This window comes from Balaenoptera physalus (genome assembly GCF_965194825.1).
Source record: "Balaenoptera physalus genome assembly, chromosome: 2".
NCBI lineage: Eukaryota > Metazoa > Chordata > Mammalia > Artiodactyla > Balaenopteridae > Balaenoptera > Balaenoptera physalus.
In genome coordinates this window covers 136,351,784-136,375,208 of record NC_138883.1, presented here as the reverse complement: position 1 = coordinate 136,375,208, position 23,425 = coordinate 136,351,784, and the positions used below count along the sequence as shown (strand labels likewise).

General features: G+C 43.8%; 2 long non-coding RNA genes across 2 annotated transcripts in view; both read right to left on the bottom strand.

Annotated features, from left to right (window-relative positions):
- The window catches only part of LOC309654686, a 1,153,334-nt gene extending 1,144,149 nt beyond the window's left edge, over positions 1 to 9,185 (bottom strand). Inside the window, exon 1 of the long non-coding RNA XR_014260412.1 lies at positions 4,403 to 9,185. This is a non-coding gene — a long non-coding RNA (uncharacterized lncRNA). The remainder of the gene's footprint in view (positions 1 to 4,402) is intronic.
- Positions 9,186 to 17,009: 7,824 nt separating this feature from the next.
- On the bottom strand, positions 17,010 to 23,044 carry LOC309654684. Its single transcript, XR_014260410.1, has 2 exons — positions 22,947 to 23,044; positions 17,010 to 21,110 (listed from the first exon to the last, which is right to left on the bottom strand). It is a non-coding gene; the product is annotated as an uncharacterized lncRNA (long non-coding RNA).
- Positions 23,045 to 23,425: the final 381 nt, after the last annotated feature.

Here is a 23,425-nt window from a genome sequence, read left to right as displayed (position 1 = left end):
CAGGTACACCCTTCACTTACTGGATCAGAAACTCTGGGGTGGGGCCCAGCGCTCCGTGCCTTAACAAGCCCTCCAGGTGATACTGATGTGCTCTGGAGGGGTTTGAGACCCACGGCCCAGAGGAGTTCAAAATCTAGCAAACATAAACCATAATGCAGTGGGTAGGTGCAGCCACCAAAACGGCCATGAAAGGAGCCATGAAAGCCTGAGAGGGACACTTGCCCTGGCCTGTAATGTCAGGGAAGAACCCCCAGGAAGGAGTCACACCTCAACTGGGCTCTGGAGAAAGAGCTGGTCAGGCAATGCAGAGCAAGGAAAAAACATTCTAGCATTTGAGACAGAACAGTGCACAGGCCAGAAATAAGAGTACAGTGTGCTCAGAAAACCTGGAGTCCTTTAGGAAGCTGGAGAAGTTACAAGGACAGGGGTCAGATCCTGAGAATCTTCAGTGCCTGATAAGGAGTTTGCTGTGAGAACAGTGAGGAGAAATGCAGAAGTAGGACGAAGCTACAGAGACTTTGGCCATCATTAGTGATACCGGAGTCATCACAGCTTCAGTGATCATACAGTAGAATTTCCCAGAAACCAGGAACATTATTATGATTACCTTTTTATTAAATTGGAATATCTGAAACAGAAAACGTATTTATCACTGATAGCCAATGTCCAGGGCACATCTGTTGTAGTGTTAATGTGCCGGCATGATTTTATAGTTATCGGAGAGAGAGGCAGGACTTGATAATCTCCCAGCTTTTAATGGGGTGAAGGCCAGCTGAAAGCCTGGCAGATGGGCTTGCATTGTTCGGGCACCGATGAAACCATGATACAGATGATAGCGATTAATGCAAACAGATACTTTGGTAATCAACAAACATTCATCCTACGGGAAGGCCTATCCATCACCCCTGATCCCGAGACACCGGCCCCTTTGGACCCAGACCGAAGCATCTATTCAGACAAGGCCTATCAAATTCATCTCAAAGCAGTTCTCCTTGCTGCTTCAGACTGCTTTAAAGGAGCAGTCACTCAGAAGCCCGAGCTTAAACAGCCACTGAGAGGCACGGTGTAGAAAGTCAAGGCTTCGTCCTTAAATTCATCTGGATGGAACATTTTCAGGTCAATCGCTGAGTACCCCATAGATCTGATCACTATACAATTGATAAGATTCAGTTATGATAAAGTCCCTGGGGTGGTCAATGAATCAGATCCATAGTTAATCTTTACTGACAGTCAAGAGAATTAACCAACCAGGTTTAATTTGGGTCTTTCTTATTGACTTAATTTAATAATTTTTTGTAAGCATAACGCTCCCTCCTTGTGTGAGCTCTACAGGGAACTAATCATTTCTCCCTCTGGACAGGTTATTTGCTTTCTTTTTAACATTCTTATTTAATAATACATAATGCCTGGTACAAAATGCAAAAGATATAAAAAAGCACCCAGAGAAAAGTACGTCATTTAGTTCCCTCCCCCAGAGGCAGCCTTGGCAACTGTGGAAATCACGTATGTCTCTGCATATGCCCTGGTTTTTGTTCTGTTTTGGTCACATACCAAAATTAAACCAGTCTATACAGTTTTCATTACCTTAATATTCTATTGTGGTGATTGTTCCATATCAGTACAGATGGAGAGGCCATATTCTTTATCACTGCTACACAGTATTCCACTGTAAGATTATGCCTATTTTATTTTATTTTTATTTATTTATTTATTTTTATTTTATTTATTTATTTGGTTGCACTGGGTCTTAGTTGCAGCAGGCAGGCTCCTTAGTTGCAGCTCACAGGCTACTCAGTTGCGGCTTGCCAGCTCCTTAGTTGTGGCATGCGAACTCTTAGTTGCAGCATGCATGTGGGATCTAGTTCCCTGACCAGGGATCGAACACAGGCCCCCTGCATTGGGAGCACAGAGTCTTATCCACTGTGCCACAGGGGAAGTCCCAGATTATGCCTATTTTAGATCACTGATCCCCTACACATGGATAATTAGATGGCTTCCAACCTTTTGCTACTTCAAACAATGTTGCAAATTAAATCCTTGTATAAAAATTCATTCTCTGTATGAAAGGATAAACAAAATATGGTATATACATACAATGGAATTACTCAACTTTAAAAAGGAAGGAAATTCTGATACATGCAACAACAGACATGAACTTTGAGGACATTATGCTAAGTGAAACAAGCCTATCACAAAAGGACAAATACTGTAAAATTCCACTCATATGAAGTATCTAGAGCAGTCAAATTCATAGAGACAGAAAGTAGAATGGTAGCTGCCAGGAAATGGGGAGTTAGTGTTTAATGGGTACTAAGTTTCAGTTTGCAAGATGAAAAATGTTCTGGAAATGGTTGGTGGTGATGGTTGTACAACAATGTGAATGTACTTAATGTACACTAAAAAATAGTTAAGATGGTAAATTTTATCTTATGTGTATTTTACCACAATTTTTTAAAATCCATTTTCTGTATTCTTATTTATTCATTCATGCATTTGTCTAATCATTCCTAAACCTATATGTGCCAGAATCACACAGAGTTCTGTAAGGACTTATCCTTGAGCTAAGAAAGACAAAAAGGAATTAAACAGGCAAAGAAATGACACGGGGACATTCCAGGCAGAAAGTTCAGGATGTCAAAAATCAAAAAGCTGCACTAGAGAGAAGAGGATGGAGACGTAAGCAGGGGCCAGACATAACAACCTCAGGTAGGGACTTCCCTGGTAGCGCAGTGGTTAAGAATCTGCCTGCCAATGCAGGGGACGTAGGTTCGATCCCTGGTCTGGGAAGATCCCACAGTCCTCGGAGCAACTAAGCCCATGAGCCACAACTACTGAACCCGCATGCTGCAACTACTGAAGCCCATGAGCCTAGAGCCAGTGCTCCACAACGAGAAGCCGCCGCAAGGAGAAGCCCACACACTGCAACGAAGAGTAACCCCCGCTTGCTGCAACTAGAGAAAGCCCACGTGCAGCAACCAAGACCCAACACAGCAAAAAAAAAAAAAAAAAAAAAAAAAAAAAAGACCTCAGGTACCTTGCTAAAAGAGGGGGTTTTATTCTGTAAGAATAAGTAAATATTCTGAAAGTTTTATACAGCACATCAACCTAACCTGTGTGTTACAAGGGCTCTGGCTTCTGTGTGGAGGCTGGATTCGAGGGGGCTGGGCAGGAGGCCAGACCCAGAGGAGATGGGTGAACAACCCTGGCAAGAAATGATGACAACCTCCACCAAGGGTCTCAAATGCACACATCCACACAGGCCAGGCACAGACATTCCCAGAAAGGCCACATAAGCCAACACTGTTGGACCACAGGACCTACCGCGGCCACCAGTGTAAGACCTCTCAGCTGGCCGTGGCAGATGTTGTTAATGAAGTCCTCCAGAGCATCAGACGAGCCAGACCCAGGTTCACTGACTGCTGCTAGATCAGCCGGCTAAGACAGGAGCCATAGAGACTGAAGCTGAAAAGGAATCCCTCTGTCCTGCTTTCCTCCTGCTTTCCCCAAAGGGGGAATAGTAGCAGTGAAGCCTGGGGAATCTTGACCTGTCCAGACAAAGACAGAAAGCAGGAAACAGGTGGCAGTAAATTAGGGTATAAGTCGCTGCTCTAACAGTTTTCAAAGTACGGTCTCTGGACCAGCCACATCAGTGTCTCCTGGGAGCTGGTTAGAAATGCAAACTCTCAGGCCTTCCTGAATCAGGAACTGTAGCATAGCCCAGCAAGCTATGCTTTAACAAGCACAGGTGATTCTGATGCAAGTTCAAGCTTAAAACCATATCCCTAGAACGTAATTCACCACAGGTGTCTTTTAAATAGCACGTTTCTTATGCCTCCACCCAACTTGCTGACTAAAGTTAACACTCTGGCTTTTTTTTCAATTTTTATTGGAGCATAGTTGATTTACAATGTTGTATTAGTTTCAGGTGTGCAGCAAAGTGAATCAGTTATAGATATACATATATCCACTCTTTTTTATTTTATTTTATTTTTTTGGCTGTGCCACAGGGCATGTGGGATCCTAGTTCTCCATGCCATGCAGCATGTGGGATCTTAGTTCCCTGACCAGGGATCGAACCTGCGCCCCTGCAGTGGAAGCATGGAGTCTGAACCACTGGACCACCAGGGAAGTCCCTATCCACTCTTTTTTTAGATTCTTTTCCCATATAGGCCATTACAGAGTATTGAGTAGAGTTCCCTGTGCTATACAGTAGGTCCTTATTAGTTATCACTCTGGCTCCTTTTTTTTTTTTTTTAACCCATTAACTTTAATTTATTTTTTTTTGGCTGTGTTGGCTCTTCGTTTCTGTGCGAGGGCTTTCTCTAGTTGCGGCAAGCGGGGGCCACTCTTCATCGCAGTGCGTGGGCCTCTCACTATCGTGGCCTCTCTTGTTGCGGAGCACAGGCTCCAGACGCGCAGGCTCAGTAGTTGTGGCTCACCAGCCTAGTTGCTCCGTGGCATGTGGGATCTTCCCAGACCAGGGCTTGAACCCGTGTCCCCTGCATTAGCAGGCAGATTCTCAACCACTGCGCCACCAGGGAAGCCCTGGCTCCTTTTAACTTACTCAAAAAGTAGCCCATTTACTCAATAGATAGAAAGAAAATGTTATCGGGACTTCCCTGGTGGTCCAGTGGCTAAGACTCCTCGCTCCCAATGCAGGGGGCCCAGGTTCAATCCCTGGTCAGGGAACTAGATCCCACATGCATGCTGCAACTAAAGATCCCGCATGCTGCAACGAAGATCCCACATGCAGAAACCAAGATCCCGCACGCAGCAGCAAAGATCCTGCGTGCTGCAACTAAGACCTGGCATAGCCAAATAGAAAGGAAGGAAGGAGGGATGGAAGGAAGGAGGGACGGAAGGAAAGAAGGAAGGAAGGAAGGAAGGAAGGAAGAAAGAAAGAAAGGAAGGAAGGAAGGAAGGAAGGAAGGAAGGAAGGAAGGAAGGAAGGAAGGAAGGAAGGAAGGAAGGAAGAAAGGAAGAAAAAAGAAAGAAAGGAACTTCCCTGGTGGCACAGTGGTTAAGAATCCACCTGCCAATGCAGGGTACATGGGTTTGAGCCCTGGTCCGGGAAGATCCCACATGCCGCAGAGCAACTAAGCCCGTGCGCCACAACTACTGAGCTTGCACTCTAGAGTCTGCAGGCCACAACTACTGAGCCTGCGTGCCACAACTACTGAAGCCCGTGCACGTAGAGCCCATGCTCTGCAACAAAGAGAAGCCACTGCAATGAGAAGCCCGCACACTGCAACAAAGAGAAGCCCCTGCAATGAGAAGCCCGCACACTGCAACAAAGAGTAGCCCCCGCTCGCCACAACTAGAGAAAGCCCGCATGCAGCAACAAAGACCCAGCACAGCCAAAGATAAATAAATAAATAAAAATTAATCAATTAATTAATTTTAAGTAAAAGAAGGAAGGAAGAAAGAAAATATTATCAAATTTACCCCCCTAAAATTTACTTGCATAAACTTGTCACAAATATAAAGCAAAGAACAACTGTTTCATACATTTTACCTATATTCTACCTTGTTTCAAAAAACATTCAAGGTGGCTGGTAATTAATGTAATTAATATTTACCACACTTCTCAAAGGCACCTTTTGAAGACTGTTAAAAAACCTACTCCATAAAAGATCTGAAACTTTGTATGACCTGAAGGCCAGAGCTGCCTAGGCCACAAAGTCAAAAAGCCTAGGAAAGATACACCAAGAGAGACCTGTGAACCATCCAAAAAATACTGGGTATCAAATTGTCCTGGGGCCTTTAAAATGAGAGCATTCACCGGTTGTAGCATAACCAGAGAGCATTCGTCTGTGAATTCGGACGTGTTATTGAAATTCCAGGAGGCCCATAGGAAGCTTCTTTAGCTACAAAATATATTTTCTGCCATTGAAGAGAGTTTTGTTCAGTCCCTCTGCAACCACTACGATTCCAGTTTTCTTATGGGTACATTCCATGTAATAAATGGCAGAAACACAGAAGCAGTGGGGCACAGTGGAAAAACACAGGCTCTGTATCCTTGTGTTGAATTTCAGGTCTCCTTACTAGTGACCTTGGGAAGGCAGCTTACACGCCCTTTGCTCAGGTATCAGGTAGGCAGTGTTGTGAGTGCCTACTACAATACCTGAAACAAGGCAAATACTCAACAAGAATCTATTATTCATGTGTTGATTCACTTCTGGGCCGGGAGTACAGCGACAGATCTCTGTAAAGGGCAATCAAACGACTGAGAATGGGCCCAGCGGTATAATAAACATCAGTCACCACTAGATGGCAATAACGGTGCTAACTAATTGGTTATTAACGTTGGTCCTCAGAACTCAGCACTACTTGTTACTGGGTTTTTGCTCCTTCATTCATTCCACAAGTATGTATTCAATGCCTGCTATGTCTCTGGCACCACAGTTAGGATACAAGAATCCGCAAAGGAAGACATAGTCCCTCTCCATGGCCCTTATGGTCTAGGTGAGGAAATGGACAGAGCATCACGTCAATAAAATAACACACCTTAGTAAGTGCTGTGAGAGAGCACAGGGGGAGAACCAGCCTGGGGAGGGGGGAGGCGTCCCTGAGAAAGGGATGAGGAAAAGATGGAGGAGCCTAGAGCCCAGGAAGAACAGGAGTTGGTAGGTAAGGGGTGGGAAGGCAGTGCTCAGGCAGATGGGATGGCCTGTCAGTGGCTCCCATTGAGCAGGACGACTGTTAGGCCACTTGGCTGGAGCCCAAAGTGCAGGGGAGCAGGATGGGAACTGCCCACCCTGGAGGGACGAGCAGGAGACAGGCCATGCAGGGCCTTTGTTCTTTGGGGGGATTTGGGTCTAGATCCAAAGAGCAGCAGGAGCCCACTGATGGGTTTTAAAGCCCAGGAGGGGAGAGAGCTGGATGACTAGATTGTATTTGCATTTGACAAGGTCAGATTTGCATTTTGACCGGGTGACTGGGTCTGCTCTGGGCATTCAGCTGAAGGAGGAGCCTAGTGGATGCCCCGGAGAGCAGTTAGAGAACTACCATTGGAATCCAGGGAGGAAGAATTAGTCTTGGATCAGGGTAGGGGCACAGAGTTAAAGGGAAAGGGACTGAGAGATGGGGAAAGTACCAGAACTCAATGGCTAGGGTTTGTGCAGAAAAGAGGGGCGCAAGAGATGGCTCCCCAGGGTCTGGCTCAGACAGGCCAGCAGGTGGAAGGGAAATTGAAGGAGGCAAGGGGTCTCAAATGGTGACTGGGTAGTAGAAAAAGAAAGTCATGAGTTCACTTTTAGACATGCTGACTTTGAGGGGTTTTTGAGATATCCAAAGGGAAATTCCAGAAGGCAAAGGAAACTTTAAGTCTAGAGTTCAAAGACAGAACTGACTGAGTCAGCAGGGCTGGGATGAGACCACCAGGGCATGAAGACAGGAAAAGAAGCAAGGCCACCTGGATGAAGACCAACAGCTTGGGCACTGGAATCCAGCAATTGTCCACTGAAAGAAGGATTTGCTGAAGGCGGCATTAGAAATCTAACAGAGACAGAGATTGGGATAGAGATAGGGAAGTTTTCAAGAGAATTAAGGCATAAAAAGAACAAAGACTCGGAGATAATAGATTATAAGAAGCATATGACTCAGTTCCCTTCCCAGCAAAGTGCTCTCACTTTTCCCAAACTCACTCTCAGAGATGAGGGACGGCTTCTTTCCGTGGTCCCCAGTCACTGCAGGGGCTGTTTAAAAAGCCGCGTCCAGAAACCTGCGGGCTACATTCCGGACACCTTATCACACAGTCAGCCTTCAGCTTACATGCTGTGGGAGGAGAGGGGCCTGGCCCAGTAGGTCAGGGGCTCCGAAGGAGGGTTCTTAACATCTGAGAGACATTTCCCTTGTCCAGTCCTGTTTCAGACGGTTAAAGCATAATCAACTTGACCATCAAATCAACACCTTGTACACCTTAAACTTACACACTGTTATGTGTCAATTATATCTCAGTAAAGCTGGAAAAAACAATAGACGAATCTAGGGGATATGGCTGTTTATGAGACTATTCTTGTAATTTTTCAGTAGGCTTGAAATTTAAATAAAAAGTGTTGGGGCATATAAAACTATCTGATGGGGAGAGTGGGTATGAGTGTAGATTAAACAAGATTGGCCATTAGTTAAGAATTATTAAAGTTGGTGACGGGTGACTTCCCCGGTGGTCCAGTGGCTAAGACTCCTCGCTCCCAATGCAGGGGGCCTGCGTTCGATCCCTGGTGAGGGAACTAAATATCACATGCCGCAACGAAGAGTCCACATGCCTCAACTAAAGATCCCACATGCCACAACTAAGACCCAACACAGCCAAATAAATAAATAAATAAATATTTTAATAATAATAATAAAATAAAGTTGGTGATGGGAACATAGTGTTTCATTCCATTATTTTCTACTTCTGTATATTTAATGGGTTTTTTTTTGTTTTTTGGGTTTTTTTAAATTTTATTTATTTATTTTTGGCTGCACTGGGTCTTCGTTGCTGCCGGCGGGCTTTCTCTAGTTGCAGCGAGCGGGCTTCTCATTGTGGTGGCTTCTCTTGCTGCACAGCATGGGCTCTAGGTGCAGGGGCTTCAGTAGTTTTGGCTCATGGGCTTAGCTGCTCTGCAGCATGTGGGATCTTCCAGGACCAGGGTTCGAACCCGTGTCCCTGCATTGGCAGGGGGATTCTTAACCACTGCGCCACCAGGGAAGCCCTAATGTCTTTTTCATAACAAGTTTTTTTTAAAATACGGTTACCCTGTGGAGTAAAAGATATGCAAAGTACCAGCACATAGTTGTTTGGTTAGTGGAATTGTCCTTAATCCCTTCCCATTTATTTTCTCTTGCCCTTCTGCCCTAGGGAACACAGGTTGTCCTACAGTGTAATTTTCTTTTCAGATTTGCTGTAAGTCATAATTTGTTGCTGTTGTTGTTGTTTTAATTTCATCTTGAAACAGCTGAAAATTGCTGATGACTTATTGGAAGCTTTGCACAATTCTTGGATTTAAGGGCGTGACAGCTGAATGGACTTCCCTTCCTGCAGGCATACCAACCCTGAGCCATAGAAAGCCACAAGAATGCTGGGGAGGTAAATGCAGAAAGATAGAGGTCCCCCTTAATTGCACATTCACCCCACACTGCTCTAGCCAAATTCTGAGGTTCCCAGACTCCTTCCTCTAGGCTACCGGGGCAGGGGCAGGGGCGGGCACGGGGGGTGGGGGGGCTGGCACCTCCGTTGAGAAGTGTTCCTGCACTTTGGAGGCAAGTGCCTCATCTCTTGCCCCACTCTTCCATCACCCCACGTTCCAGCCACGTTAAGGCAGTTCCAAGGTGGACTTGGCTCTCTCCCACGGGTATGTTTTTGCCCTTGATCATGCAGTAGCTCACACCTGAAATGCCCCTCCCAGCATTTCCCTAGCAATCCTGCTTTTTCACTCACCAGCTGGGTGAAATTAAACAAGCTAGTTAACCTTCTAAGACTCTCTTTTCTAAGGGGTTATTAATACCTTCCTCCTAGAACTGTTTGGAGGATCAGGAGAGATGGCATATAGAGATGGCACTTAGCACAAAGAAACAGCTCGACAAATATTTATTATTATTTGACACTTACCAGACTCTACTGAAATTATCTTATTCCCACAACTTTTCCTTGCTAGATTGTAGGCTCTTTGAGGAAATGTATCTATTTATCTTCTTTGCATCTCTAATGTCTATCATAATACCTGGTACATAGCAGATGGATGGACTTGCAAATGTGCAAGAATCATATGAGGGTCTGGTTTCTTTTTGTTTCAAAATACAGCTTCCTGGGCCCCAGCCCTATTGGGGAAGGGGGCCTGATTTGTTCACAGCAATGACAGTCAAGGAGTGACCCTCTGTGATCTTTATCAGTAGCTAACCTTCATCTCTAATATGGATCTTTGCTAAATCATATGTAAAGTGCTACTTCAAAACAAGCCTTGTCCTACCCTGTATGAGTTTCCTAGGGCTGCAGTGACAATTTACCACAAACTATGTGGCTTAAAGCAACAGAAATTTGTTCTCTCATAGTTCTGGAGGATAGAAGTCCAAAATTAAGGTGCTGGCAGAGCCATGCTCTTTCTGAAGGCTCAAAAGGAAAATCTGCCCCACACCTTTCTCTCTGCTTCTGGTGTTGCCAGCACTCCTTGGTATTGCTTAGCTTGGACACACAATATTCCAATCTCTGCCTCTGTAGTTACATACTCCCCTTCTGTGTAGTCAAAACTTCCTCTGTCTCCCTCTTATGAAGATACGTGTGATGACAATTAGGGTTCACCCCAACAATCCAAATTCATCTCCCCATCTCAAGATCCTTAACTTAATCACATCTGAAAAGGCTTTTTTTTTTTTTTTTTTTAAACCAAATGAAGTAAATTCACAGGTTCCAGAGACTAGGACGTCTTTTTTGGGGGAAGCCATCATTCAGCCTCCCACACACCCGAACACCATCAGATTAAACTGAGGCAGGTTTATAAGCTTCCCATGTGATTCTAATGTAGCTATGAAAACCATTGAGATGGGCACTTATCAGTTTGCTGAATGAATGAATGAATGAACAGATGGCTTCCTCTACTGTAGAAAATCTCCCTCTTCTTCCATCCACCTCCTTCACCGACTTTAGATATAGACCCCCAGGCAGAGAGACCCTCCTATAATATCTCACTCCTAAAAAGGTCTAAACACACACACACACAGTTTTTGGAGTTCCTGACTCCAGAAATACAATGGGCCACAGACACCTACCATCAGTGAAGAGTATGCCCCGCCCCCCACTTAGTCCCCTTTTGTTCATGATGCAAGTTTCCTCAGGAGGGTTAGATGTCTCCCCAGGCTGCCCAGTTTCTCCTTTGTCCCCAGAAATACTTATGCAGTACTGGACTGATTCACCCAGGGAAAACTCATGATCCACCATTTGTTTATAGTTTGGTTTGATTAAGAGATTAAGGCTGTTGAAACATTGGCCCCAAGGCCACTAAGGGACTCCTGAGTCCAAGTATATTGTAACACTGGGCAACCTGAGGGGAGCTAGGTGCCTTCCCTGGGCTTCTCCCAGCAGGGCTTCTGCTGTGGGGTGACAGGCTGTGGTATGCTGATACATGTTTAACAAAACTCCAGGGCAAAAAACCTTGGTTCTGTAGTGTTCACCTATTTCTGGGGAATAAATAATCCCATTGTGACCAATTTCAAGCTGCCAAAATGATGTCACTGAAAGTGCAGTTGGGAAGAGATGTGCACCGTCATTCCCACCAGCTGACCCCAGCATGTCACTGCAGCTCCCAGCCACTGACTTATGGGAAACTCAGTCTCCTCTCAGAGAACATTTGCAGGCCCAGGAGCTGGACAATGTAGCTTTTAGAGGATCACTACAGAGAGCCAATTTCCCAGTTTCAGGGATCAAATACTACTGCTAGGAACAAGTGTCTATTCACGCATCTTTACAGTCCCTTCCAACAATAAAGTTCTAGGCACAGAACAAACACTGACATCTTCCTCCTTTGAACTGTCATCAAGCTTTATTTCTACATCTCTCTTTTTTTTTTTTTAAGATTTATCTAACATTGACTCTGTGCCAAGCCCTGTTCCAAGTGCAGTACATACCTTGACTCAATTTATCCTCACAACAAGCCTCTAAGGCAAGTACTTTCACAATCTCTGTTTCAACAGATGAGCAAACTGAAGCACTGAAAGGTTAGGTAACATGTCCAAAGCCACACAGCCCTGAATTGCCTTTGCAATTTCCCATAAAGAGGGGCAGAATAAATGATCAGTCTCCCAACCCAGGATGTTCTTCATATATATATATATATATTTTTTTTTTTTTTTAAATTTATGGGTGTGTTGGGTCTTCGTTTCTGTGCGAGGGCCCTCTCTAGTTGCGGCAAGCGGGGGCCACTCTTCATCGCGGTGCGCGGGCCCCTCACCATCGCGGCCTCTCTCGTTGCGGAGCACAGGCTCCAGACGCGCAGGCTCAGCAATTGTGGCTCACGGGCCTAGTTGCTCCGCGGCACATGGGATCCTCCCAGACTGGGGCTCGAACCCGTGTCCCCTGCATTGGCAGGCAGAGTCCCAACCACTGTGCCACCAGGGAAGCCCTATTTTTTTTTAATATTTATTTATTTAGGGACTCCCCTGGTGGCACAGTGGTTAAGAATCCGCCTACCAACACAGGGGACACGGGTTCAAGCCCTGGTCCGGGAAGATCCCACATGCCGCGGAGCAACTAAGCCTGTGCACCACAACTACTGAACCTGCACTCTAGAGCCCACGTGCCACAACTACTGAAGCCTGTGCACCTAAAGCCCATGCTCTGCAGCAAGAGAAGCCACCACAATGAGAAGCCCGTGCACCGCAAGGAAGAGTAGGCCCCGCTCACCACAACTAGAGAAAGCCCATGCACTGCAATGAAGGCCCGATGCAGCCAAAAATAAATAAATTTTTTTAAAATTATTTATTAATTCGCTTGTTTTTTTTTTTTTTTTGGCTGCGTCGGGTCTTCGTTGCAGCATGCGGGATCTTCGTTGTGCCTTGCGGGCTCTTTGTTGCGGCATGCAGGCTTCTCTCTAGTTGCGGCACGCGGACTCCAGAGTGCATGGGCTCTGTAATTGCGGCATGCAGGCTCTCTAGTTCTGGCTCGTGGGCTCAGTAGTTGCAGCATGCAGGCTTAGTTGCCCCACAGCATGTGGGCTCTTAGTTCCCCGACCAGGGATCAAACCTGCATCCCCTGCATTGGAAGGCGGATTCTTAACTACTGGACCACCAGGGAAGTCCCCTTCATGTATTTTAGATATAGATTCACGTAGAAATTTAAAAAGCATTATTTATACATAATTAATTGTAAACGGAACCTAATAGATATATAAATATACTGATAAAATTCTTCTCAATGATTAGTGTTGGGAATAACAGCACTTTGCCATCTCTACTGAAAGAGCTCAAATACCTTTGCAATTATCAATTAATGACACATCAATATTCCTCAGAGGCTAAGCATTACATTTACGGTCTGTTTTACGGTTATTTTATAGCTGTTATTAGTAATGCAAATAAGAACAATTTGATGCACCATACAATATGTCGTGAAGGGACCAGAATTAGACGTAGTCATTGTTCAAAGGTTAAAAATAGAAACTAAATTTCTAACTAATAAGTATTTCATTATTAATAACATAACAATACTTCAAATTTATAGAGCATTTTATGTTTAAAAGTCAGTCACATGTAGTCAATAGAGCACATGGAATCTGCAGTCAGACCTGAATTCCAATTCTGTCTTCAGTTCTAACACTGTTCTGAGTACAATTTTTACCTGTTTAATTTTATTTGGAATAAGATATAAATTCATATTGATGAAATAAAATTCATATCTTACGGCAAGACAAGAAAATTTAAACATAAGTTTTTTTCTCTGCCCGTTTGGCCCTCCTCCCTCCGGTTAGTGTATACTGTCCATCTGCATTAACCAGACCTCCTTAGGAAATGACATTCTTTCTTAATCTCATAAAGGGTCACAACTCCTTACGAGACAACCATCCTTCTTAATCTGGTAAAGGGCCATGATGACCCATGACTCACTTTGTACATGTAAATCTGGATTTTGCAAACTGTCTATAATAATACGTCATTTGACAAATAACCCTTTCGTCTCAAAAACTTATATAACTGTGCTTTGACCTCGAACAGGTGGAACAGTCCGCAGAGCTTTCTGAAAGAGTGTCTCCCAGGTTATAACCCTCATGTTGGCTCAAATAAAATTTTCCATTTCTTTCTTACATCAACTACTGATTAATTTTTCATCAACAGTGTGGCAGACATTCAAAATTTACAAAGACTTACAGAGGGGGAAAAAAAAAAACCTCTTCCCAACTCAGTCCTTCTAGGAACCTGCCTCCTTTCCTTGGAGGTAAGGCAGCAACTAACTCTTGATAGCCTTCCAGGGATACTTTATGCGTATGAAGTACAAGCAAATACAATAGCACATGTAAGTTTACACCATTTTATACAAATGTTAACATTTTCCACACATAGGATGTTTGCTACAGTTTCCTCTCCTGTAAAAGGGCGTGGAGAGGATTACATCACAGAATTACGAAAATTCGTAACCCTAGTGCCTGGCACGGAGTTTGCACTCAAAATCACAGCTTCCCTTTCCTTACTCTTAATAAGGCTACGAGGTAAGGGGTGTTTAGGGTGCCTCAGAATCACGCAGTGCTTGTTAATCACAGATCGTCTCCCGGCCCCTCAGGGTTTCCAGTTCAGCAGGTCTGGCGTTGGCCCCGCTATTTGCATTTCCAACCAGCCCCCAGTTGCTGCAGGTGCTGCTGATCAGAGTATTCTGACCACCTCAAGGCTGAGTGGGAACTTAGATGCCCCCGATTCCAACGCAGGTTCTGCCTCTGGACCAAATAACTCTCACTGGGCTTCAGTTTTGTTTTCTTTTTAATAAACAAAACAACGCTCGTCTCAAAGGCTGTTGAGCATTTTAAATAAGACACAACATATGCAGGGGCCTTTCTCATGGCAAACGCTCAAGAACTGAAATGTGAAAGGAACGTGGATAAGCTGGTAAGGCGGGGATCGCCCGGAACACAGAAATCGTGGCCCTTGGCTGCACGCCGACCCCGTACGTCGTTCCCCACCCCCTGCCCGGAAACGGACGGCGCCATGCACGCGCTCGGGGCCAGGGACCCAGCTGGGATTCGATCTGCGGGTGGAGGGCAGAAGCCACACCTGAAAAGTGAGGTCGGGGCTGCTGTTTGAAAGTCCTGAAACACCGAGTGCCGCGTGCCGAAAATTCCTGAATGCAGTTGTATGGGGCTTACTGTTTAAACTGCGTGTAAAGATGCTGATAACCCTCATTTAACCCCTGTGGAAACGTCCGCGCCCAGGGCTGGGTGCACGGACGCCCCGCCCCTGGAGCACGCCGCTGCGCTCGGCCCAGGGACACGCAGCGGGGCGCGGACGTGCGGCCGGCGGGTAACGAAATGGCGAGGGCTGGGCGGGGCGGAGCGCGGCCGGCCGCCAGGGGGCAGCCGCGCGTCTGCGGGCCGCGGCCGGCTGGAACCGGTCTGGCCGGAAGTTGGGGCGGTGCCTCGGCTTCCGCTGCTACGCGCCACGTGGCCGGCCGAGAGGGCCGGGAGCAAACAACAAGATGGCGGTGGGGGGGCGGGGTCACCGGGGGTCCCTGAGGACACGGGTCCCTTAAAGGCGGCGTTGGCTGGGCGGCATAGGCTGAGTGCTGCGAGGTCCCTTTTGTCTAGCGTCCAAGGTCACCCGGCCGCGCCTGCACAGGGCTGCGGGTAGCTGTGCGAGGCCGTCGGGCCCTCCGCCTTCGGAGCCCGTGGGCCCGGACCCTGCCCCCCGCCCAGGGTTACCGCGGCGCGTTAGCGTGAAGCCGCCGGCCTGCTTCTCATTCACGGCCCGTTTTCTTTTGTCCCCGCGTTTGCCGCTCTCTGCCAACCAGGGACGGCAGAAATGCCTTCCTCAGGGCGTTTTCGTTCTTTAGGAGAGATTAGGTGCTGCTATCGAGCCGGGGAGTCCTAGTTGGATCGAAATGCACTCTTTCTAGCAGTTCGGACTGCCTCCCTTCTGATGAAGGCAAAAAAAAAACTACCCTCAATGATCTGGGCTTTAAGTAGCTTCCTGACCCTGTCCAAGCGTGGTCCGAGTTTGACTTGTACACAGAAGCTGCTCTGGGAGCTCCAGTGTGTGGCGGTCTGAAGTTCTGTTACTTCATGTCTGCCACCTTGGATGTGTTTTCAGAAAGATTAATGTAGATGTGGGTTGTTGCATATTATAAAATGCAGGAAATAAAGCAAAATCAACTAGTTAAAGGCCCGCAGTCGCCGTTGGTGTCCAAGGATCTGGAACTGAAAGACCGAGCCCTTCCATCTCTGCCTGGCCAGTTGCCCGGCTGGGTTTTCATTCCTCATCCCGTTTCATTTTACATGAGTTTGACGCTGGAGAGCCAGTGTGGGTAAAAATAGTTAACACAGTCATTCGGCTTGTGGTGGTATATTTAGAATAAAGGAGACGTTTGTCCTTGGTTTTTTTTTTTTTTAATAAATTTCTCGTTTTACAGTTAGGATTCAGAGTCTCTCATTCTCGCTAATTTGTGAGGTTGTTGGCAAACCTGAAACGACGTGACTGTTTTGTTTTTAAATAATGAAATTTGCCTCCGAAAGGTTTGGGAGGTTTAGTAAAAATTTCGGAAGGTAACAAGGGCCCTGCTACAGTGACAAAGCTCGAGAAGGACATTACTTTCTCTATGAAGGAGCCCTTATCGTTTCCTCAGTCTGTTAGGGATTTTAACACTTGTGCTGTGATCAAAACAGCGTTGCTGTCTAGAAACAGTATAATGGGATCAGGAAGGGGAAAAGGAAAAAACATGCTCAAGGTTTTAGTTTTAAGGCTTAAATGCGGATTTTTTTTTTTTTTTTTTTACCCAGAGATTTGAGAGAATTTCCAGTCGGCCCCTCCATTTTGTAACTGTGCCTTCAGAGGTTTCCCTTCAGACTTGTCCATCATTTGGCAGAAAAGGGCTGGACAGAGTTTCCGAAGAATCCTTCTACCTGGAGGGGTTAGAACGTTCCCTTCCTGAGCCTGGGAGAAGAATGCAGCTTCCTTCACAGCATTTCTTCTGAAGGAGCTTGCCTTGTGTTAATGTTTTGCAGTGATTACCCGCTTCTCTGTCTCGTTTTGTACATACAATTCAGATAGAAACTTGGGCAACTTTTTCTGCAAATGCCCCTGATATACAGGAGCACAAGAATTAGCATCCTCAGGCCTCAGTTATTTGCTTCCAGAATTTCACTAGCACTGCCATCCTGTTAAAAGGAGAAAATGTATTTTAAATTTTTTAATATTTTATTATAGCAAATTTGATTTTTTTTTTCAAAAAAAGGAAAAGTAAGTAAAAAGAAAATTAAAAGAACTGTAGTCTAACAATTCAGAGATACTTGTCCTTGTAGGCATAGACTGAAGTTTTAGGGAGCTTGTTTGTACAATTTGGTACCTTCTTCACTTGACTTTTTAAAATATATTGTTTTAGTTCATATTACTTAAAACATTATGCTCAACACAAAACAAAAATAATACAGAAGAATACAAAGAAAAAAAACACTCAATGCCATTAGCAAGGAATAACCACTATTAAACAAATTGTAGTTGTCTTAAAAGAACACTAAACCTAGTTTGTAACCTACGTTTTGCATTTAGCCACTTGTAATGAACATTCTCTAAGGTCAAATAAGAATCTTCATGATTTTTAGAGCCTGCGTGATATTCTATCAGATGAATATACCATAATTACCCACTAGCTGTTCTCTTACTATTGGACACCAAATTTGTTTGCTATTTTTGCTCTTATAAATATAACGTTGGTATGAGTACTTCTGTACAAAAAGCTTTTTACAAATTTCTGTAGAATACAGCTTACAATGAATCTGAACTTTTTAAGGTTGGTTGATACATATTTGACTCCCCAAATTATTGAATTCATTGTGTTCCATCTAGAGTCTTCAAATGACTGTGCATCAGCATTCCAACCGAGGTCAGATCCCATCTGTTTTACTTTTTTTACCCTCACTCTTCTAAATTTATTTTTAAATTATAAATCATACATTCTTTGTTATTTTTGTCTCTTTTTTTTAAATTGAAGTATAATTGATTTACAATGTTGTGCTTTACATATTATTTTTGATATGAATGTGTGTCTAATAACTACCAGACATGGATGTTTAACTTCAAGTTAAATATTTAAGAGGAGTCCTTTCATTGTCAACCTATTAACGATACAGAAACCTCTTTTCCTTTTAACAAGTTCCTATCCATGTATAAATGTGGTACAAAAGAAACTAATTCCTGGCATTTTCTTTCCAATGTGCAGCAAATGTAAGAACTGTAGTTCTCCAAAATTATCTAATATAAATGAACTTTGGGGGTGGGTTTTTTTTTTTTAGGGTAAAATCGTCTAAACATCATTTTATTTGCTATTTTCAGTTGTTTTATTGTGAGTATACTGCTAAAACTTTATCCACAGGACAGGAAAGACAGCTCTGTTCAAAGCAAGGTGACCAATTAATTCTGTTTCTCCTCTATATTAGTTTAATGATACTTGGATACTCCTTACCAGGAAACCATTCCATAGCCTATTCTTCTAAAATCAAACTCTATTTCCCACAATCTTTCCTCTGCTCTCTAAAAATGATTTAGAAAACACGGAGAAGTAAAGATGAATAAAACAAACACATGAATAATTGGAAAATATCAATCAGCACCGTTTACATGATCATCTTAAAATCACCTCAGAGAATGTGACCCTCTTTTGGGGAGTAATGTCAGTTCTGATCACCACATATACTTTAATCAACCCTAGTTTCTCTTTAAATGAAGTCCTTCTAATTACTATACTTGGAATAAGATACATTCCATTAAAATGGAGAACATTGTTTAAGAATTTCAAAAGGATTTGGGGCTTTAAGAGCTACTGTATATGGCAACCATTATTATTCTGTAATAGTCTTCCTGTTAGTGACAATACCCCAGTGCAGAGGCTTATGTCTGGAAATATAGCATTTGAGGCCGGTTACTAAATAGTCTAATTCTACAGATAGACAGCAATAAACATACAAAGATTTTTTTAGCTACATCAGCCCTGTGTGTCTGAGATTAAAGTCTGTTATCAGAGGTTCATTCACTGTCATCCTTTCAAAACAGCTCTAGACTTGTTTGTTTGTTTTATCATTTAGATTTCATAGCTGATACCCAAGGCAGTAAATGGATGAGTATTTTTCATTTTAGTTGTTTTAAGGGGCATTGAATTTGAACAGCTTTTGGAGACTATAACTCTTAGAAACCTGTCTCCTAGGAGCTGAAGTTTAAAAATCTGCTGATATAGGACTTCCCTGGTGGCACAGTGGTTAAGAATCCGCCTGCCAATGCAGGGGACACGGGTTCAAGCCCTGGTCTGGGAAGATCCCACATGCTGCGGAGAAACTGAGCCTGTGTGCCACAACTACTGAGCCTGTGCTCTGGAGCCCACAAGCCACAACTACTGAGCCCATGCACCGCAACTACTGAAACCTGTGTGCGTAGAGCCCGTGCTCTGCAACAAGAGAAGCCACCGCAATGAGAAGCCCACACACAGCAACTAGAGAAAGCCCATGCACAGCTACGAAGACTCAACACAGCCAAAAATAAAATATAAGTAAATAAATAAATTTATTTTAGAAAAATCTGATATAAATGAAGAAGTCGGGGGTGAAGAAAAATTATATTTTATTTTCAGAGCCTTTGAAAACATCAAGAGTCCACTCTCAGCAGGGGAAGGAAAAGTTCTTGTAAATTTGCCCCTTAACTCAGCACTACCAAAAATCAAAGAGGGAATCTAGGTTGTCTCCTGTCCTAGACTTTAGGCCCAGAGTCTTGGCTACTATGTTGGCAAGTTGTGGGCATGTTCCAACAGGGTCAGGGCTCTCCAGGCCTCTGCATCACTACCTTCTAGTCTCCCTAATCTCCCTCTCTTCCCCATATTAAATACTCCTAAAGCCCTGCTCTTTGTTCTTTCAAGGACCCTTGAAGCAGCAATTAAGAACAGGGGCTTGAAAGTCAGAGGAAGTCAGAGTTGGGTTCTAGATCCGTCATTTACAAACTGTGTTACCTTGGGCAGGTTAACATCTCTGTGCAGGATACCTCAGTATCCTTCCCCCAAATTTGGGATATTTCTTTCTTTGTTGGGAGGATGAAATGATGGACAGTACGTAGTGCTTAGGACAATGCCTGACACAAATAAGCTCTCAATGGATGGGAGGGACTGTTAACCCTTGTGCTTCCTTAATCCACTTTCTACCTGTGCTCAATTCCTCGTTCTCTTTTGGCCAGTTGCCTCCTGATGGGTCGCCAGCCCTCCAGCCTGGATCGCTGAGCTGCTTGCTGTTCGTTATACCATCTTCCCTTTAAACATGCTCTTTCCTCTCTTATCTGCCTAGTAAACGTCTCCTCATTCATCAAAACTCAACTCAAACCTTACTATCCTGATGATGAAAGTATAAATTGATATAACTTCTTCAAAGGGGAATTTTTACAAAAACTATCAGAATTTAAATGCACCAACCTATGATCCAGGAATTCTACTTCTAGGAATGTATCCTATGGATAACCTCACACATGGGCAAAAAGGGAATGTATACAAAGATAGCAGAAGACTGTAAAATCCTACATGTCCAATGGAACACGAGTATAAAATTTTTGACTTATCCCTACAATGAAATATTATAGGGTTATTAAGAAGTGAGTAGTTCTATATGTACTGATGTCCAAAATATATTGTTAAATGAAAAAATCAAGGTATAAAGAGCTGAGCAGAAGATGGCTCCATTTAGCGGAAAAGAAGAGGGAGGATGACGCATTTATATTATATTTGTATTAATGGAATGGTGGTGGTGACCTGATGAGCGTCAAGGGTCTAGGTGAGGAAAGATTTCCTTTTCACTGTATACTTTTTTGCTCTGTTGGGAAAATGTCTAACTATTTGCATAAAGTATTAAATTTCTTTAAATTACAAAAAAATACCTTAATTCCAGCATCTCTTCATTTTGGGAAGGCTTGGCTGGCCATCTCCCTCCCTTCCCAGGGAGTTTCTACCTCCTTCTTACTCCCTGTGTTTTGAATGTAACTTAAATCCTATTGTATTGGATGTAACTGTCCACATGACTGGTTTCCCTGCAAAAGCCAGAGCATCTAGCAGGCAGGTTGTTTGTTGTTTTTTTTAAATAAATTTATTTATTTATTTATTTACTTTTGGCTGTGTTGGGTCTTCGTTGCTGCACGTGGGCTTTCTCTAGTTGCAGCGAGCGGGGGCTACTCTTCGTGGCGGTGCAAGGGCTTCTCATTGCAGTGGCTTCTCTTGTTGCGGAGCACGGGCTGTAGGCACGCAGGCTTCAGTAGTTGTGGCACGTGGGCTCAGTAGTTGTGGCTCGTGGGCTCAGTAGTTGTGGTGCACGGGCTTAGTTGCTCCGCGGCTTGTGGGATCTTCCTGGACCAAGGCTCGAACCCGTGTCCCCCACATTGGCAGGCAGATTCTTAACCACTGTACCACCAGGGAAGTCCTAGAAGTTAGGATTGATACTGTATTCATTTTTATGTTGTAAGAATCCAGCACAAGATGATACACACACACACTGGGTTTTTTTTTTGTTTGTTTTTGGAAAGAATGAATTGAAAAGGTCTCCTATCACTGTCTCTCCCACCACTGCCCTGATCCTATTCTGGTTGTCCATAGGAGAATCTGAGCTCTGTCTAGCATCAGCTTTATAATGTGGCCCAGCCTTTATTATCCAACATTCCCAGCAAACCCTCTTGCAGCTCCTGCTACACCTAACTTTTCACTGTTTTTGTAGTTGTTGGTTTGTCTTGTTCTGGTTAATTTTTTTTTACAGTGGACAGTGTCTTCACACTCCTTGCCTTTGCACATGTAGTTCCCTCCACTAATGTCCTTTCCTACTTCAGCAGCTTAGTCTCCTTCATGTAAAATCACTTCCTCTTTGAAGCCTTCCTGTTTTTCTGCTGCCTTAGATAAACTTAACGTTTCCATGAGTCTCTGATCAAACTCGTCATCACTGGTAGTTATTGCAGTTATTTTACATGTTAGACCACATGACAAAAATAAGGATTTTTCAAAGACAGAGATTTTTACCTTGTTTATCTTACTCTTCCCAGAATTTATGCCTGCCATAAGGCAGGCACTCAATCAGTATTATTAGTTGGATAAATGAACAAGGCAATAGTAAATTTTTCTAAATATCAGCCCTTCATGATATTTCGAAGGGCTGCGCGTGGTGTCCACCTACAACTTATTTGGGGCAATGTACTTGTATGCTGTGTGTGTTACATTCACATCTCAGCCTGGCACCTTGAACCAGAAGCTTTTGGTGGTGTTCACCACTCTAATGCAGGTGGAGAAATCTAACTGCACATACCCTTTTTAAGCCCCTTAAAGCAGGATTGTTAGATTTAACAAATAAAAATACAAGTCGCCCAATTAAATTTGAATTCCGATAAACAACAAAGATTTTAGTGTGATTAAGTCCCAAATACCACTTATACTTAAAAAAAGTATTCATTGTTTATCAGAAATTCAAATTTGACTGAATGCCCTCCTGTATTTTGTCTGGCAGCCCTACCTCAAAGACCGAATTCCCAAACCCTGTCTTCCTGCATTCAGACCCAGTAATTCTTCTTAAAAAATGTTATGAACTATGCAATTTTATCATCTTTATTAAATATAAGCAACCAAAATCTACCAACTCTGCTTACTAAAATTTTCTGCATATTTAAACACTTTGCCTTCTTCCAAAACTTTTATCATATTTTAACCATCAGATTTGTATTTTAATTTATTTGAACTTAGCCTCTTAGCACTTAACAGTAGAATTGTATCTGAGAGGGAAAATCCAGATGACTCTCTACATCCGAAGTCTCTATTTTTTTTTTTTTTTTAATCTCTATTCTGCAGTAAATTTTAAGTAACAGGAGATTATCTCTGGGCTCCGTAGGGCGATAGGGCCACTCTCGGCCATTAGAAACCCCGCAGCGCTGTTTGGGCTGTAAAATGCCACTTCCCTGCAGAGGAAAGGTGGTAGCCACACTACCCAGCGCAGTCACCTGCACTGGCCAGCCCTGCAGCCACTAAGTATTATTACAGACTAGGTTTTCCACGACGAGACTATTTTAAAAATTAGAAACATCAGCTTATCTGAAATGGGGCATTTTACTATTTCAGTTTCTTGGCATTGGTAAACGATCTTGTAGGCAAAAAGAAATGCAAGCACCAAATGCAGCTGCACCTATTTTTGTTTCAAAGGCACAGTTCCCTTTACATCAAATCACATTCCCCTGCAGCTTCAGCACGGATGACGACTCTACACGACACAACTTCTGCTTACATGTGATTAATTAGTTTTCCCCGTGGTTCTGGAAACTAAGATAATGTCACAAGTGTATCCCTTCTTTAACATCCAAACTTGAAAATTACAGGCTAAACAACGTCCTAGGTGTCTAAATCCATGCAAAACATTTGCTTAGTACTCCCATGTCTCAGCTCTGCGTTCTGAAAAACAAGAAAGCTTCATCAAAAATTACTAAGAAGTGGCGATTGTAATGTGAAGGATAAAAAGGGACGTGTTAAAAGGGGACTGGAGTGAAAATGTGGCTTAACATGGCCGAGAAGCATGGGGGAAATGGCTCAGTTGGGAGTGCAAAATCAATTTGCCAGGGCCATGATAAGACTGGACCATCACCTCCACAGTCGTGAGAATCCATTCTGACTCCCCCACTACTGTCTGCAGCCAGAGCCTGAGGACAGGAGTAGTAGATGGGTATGCCTGATGCCAGTTCACAACCGAAAAGACAACTGCCACCGAGC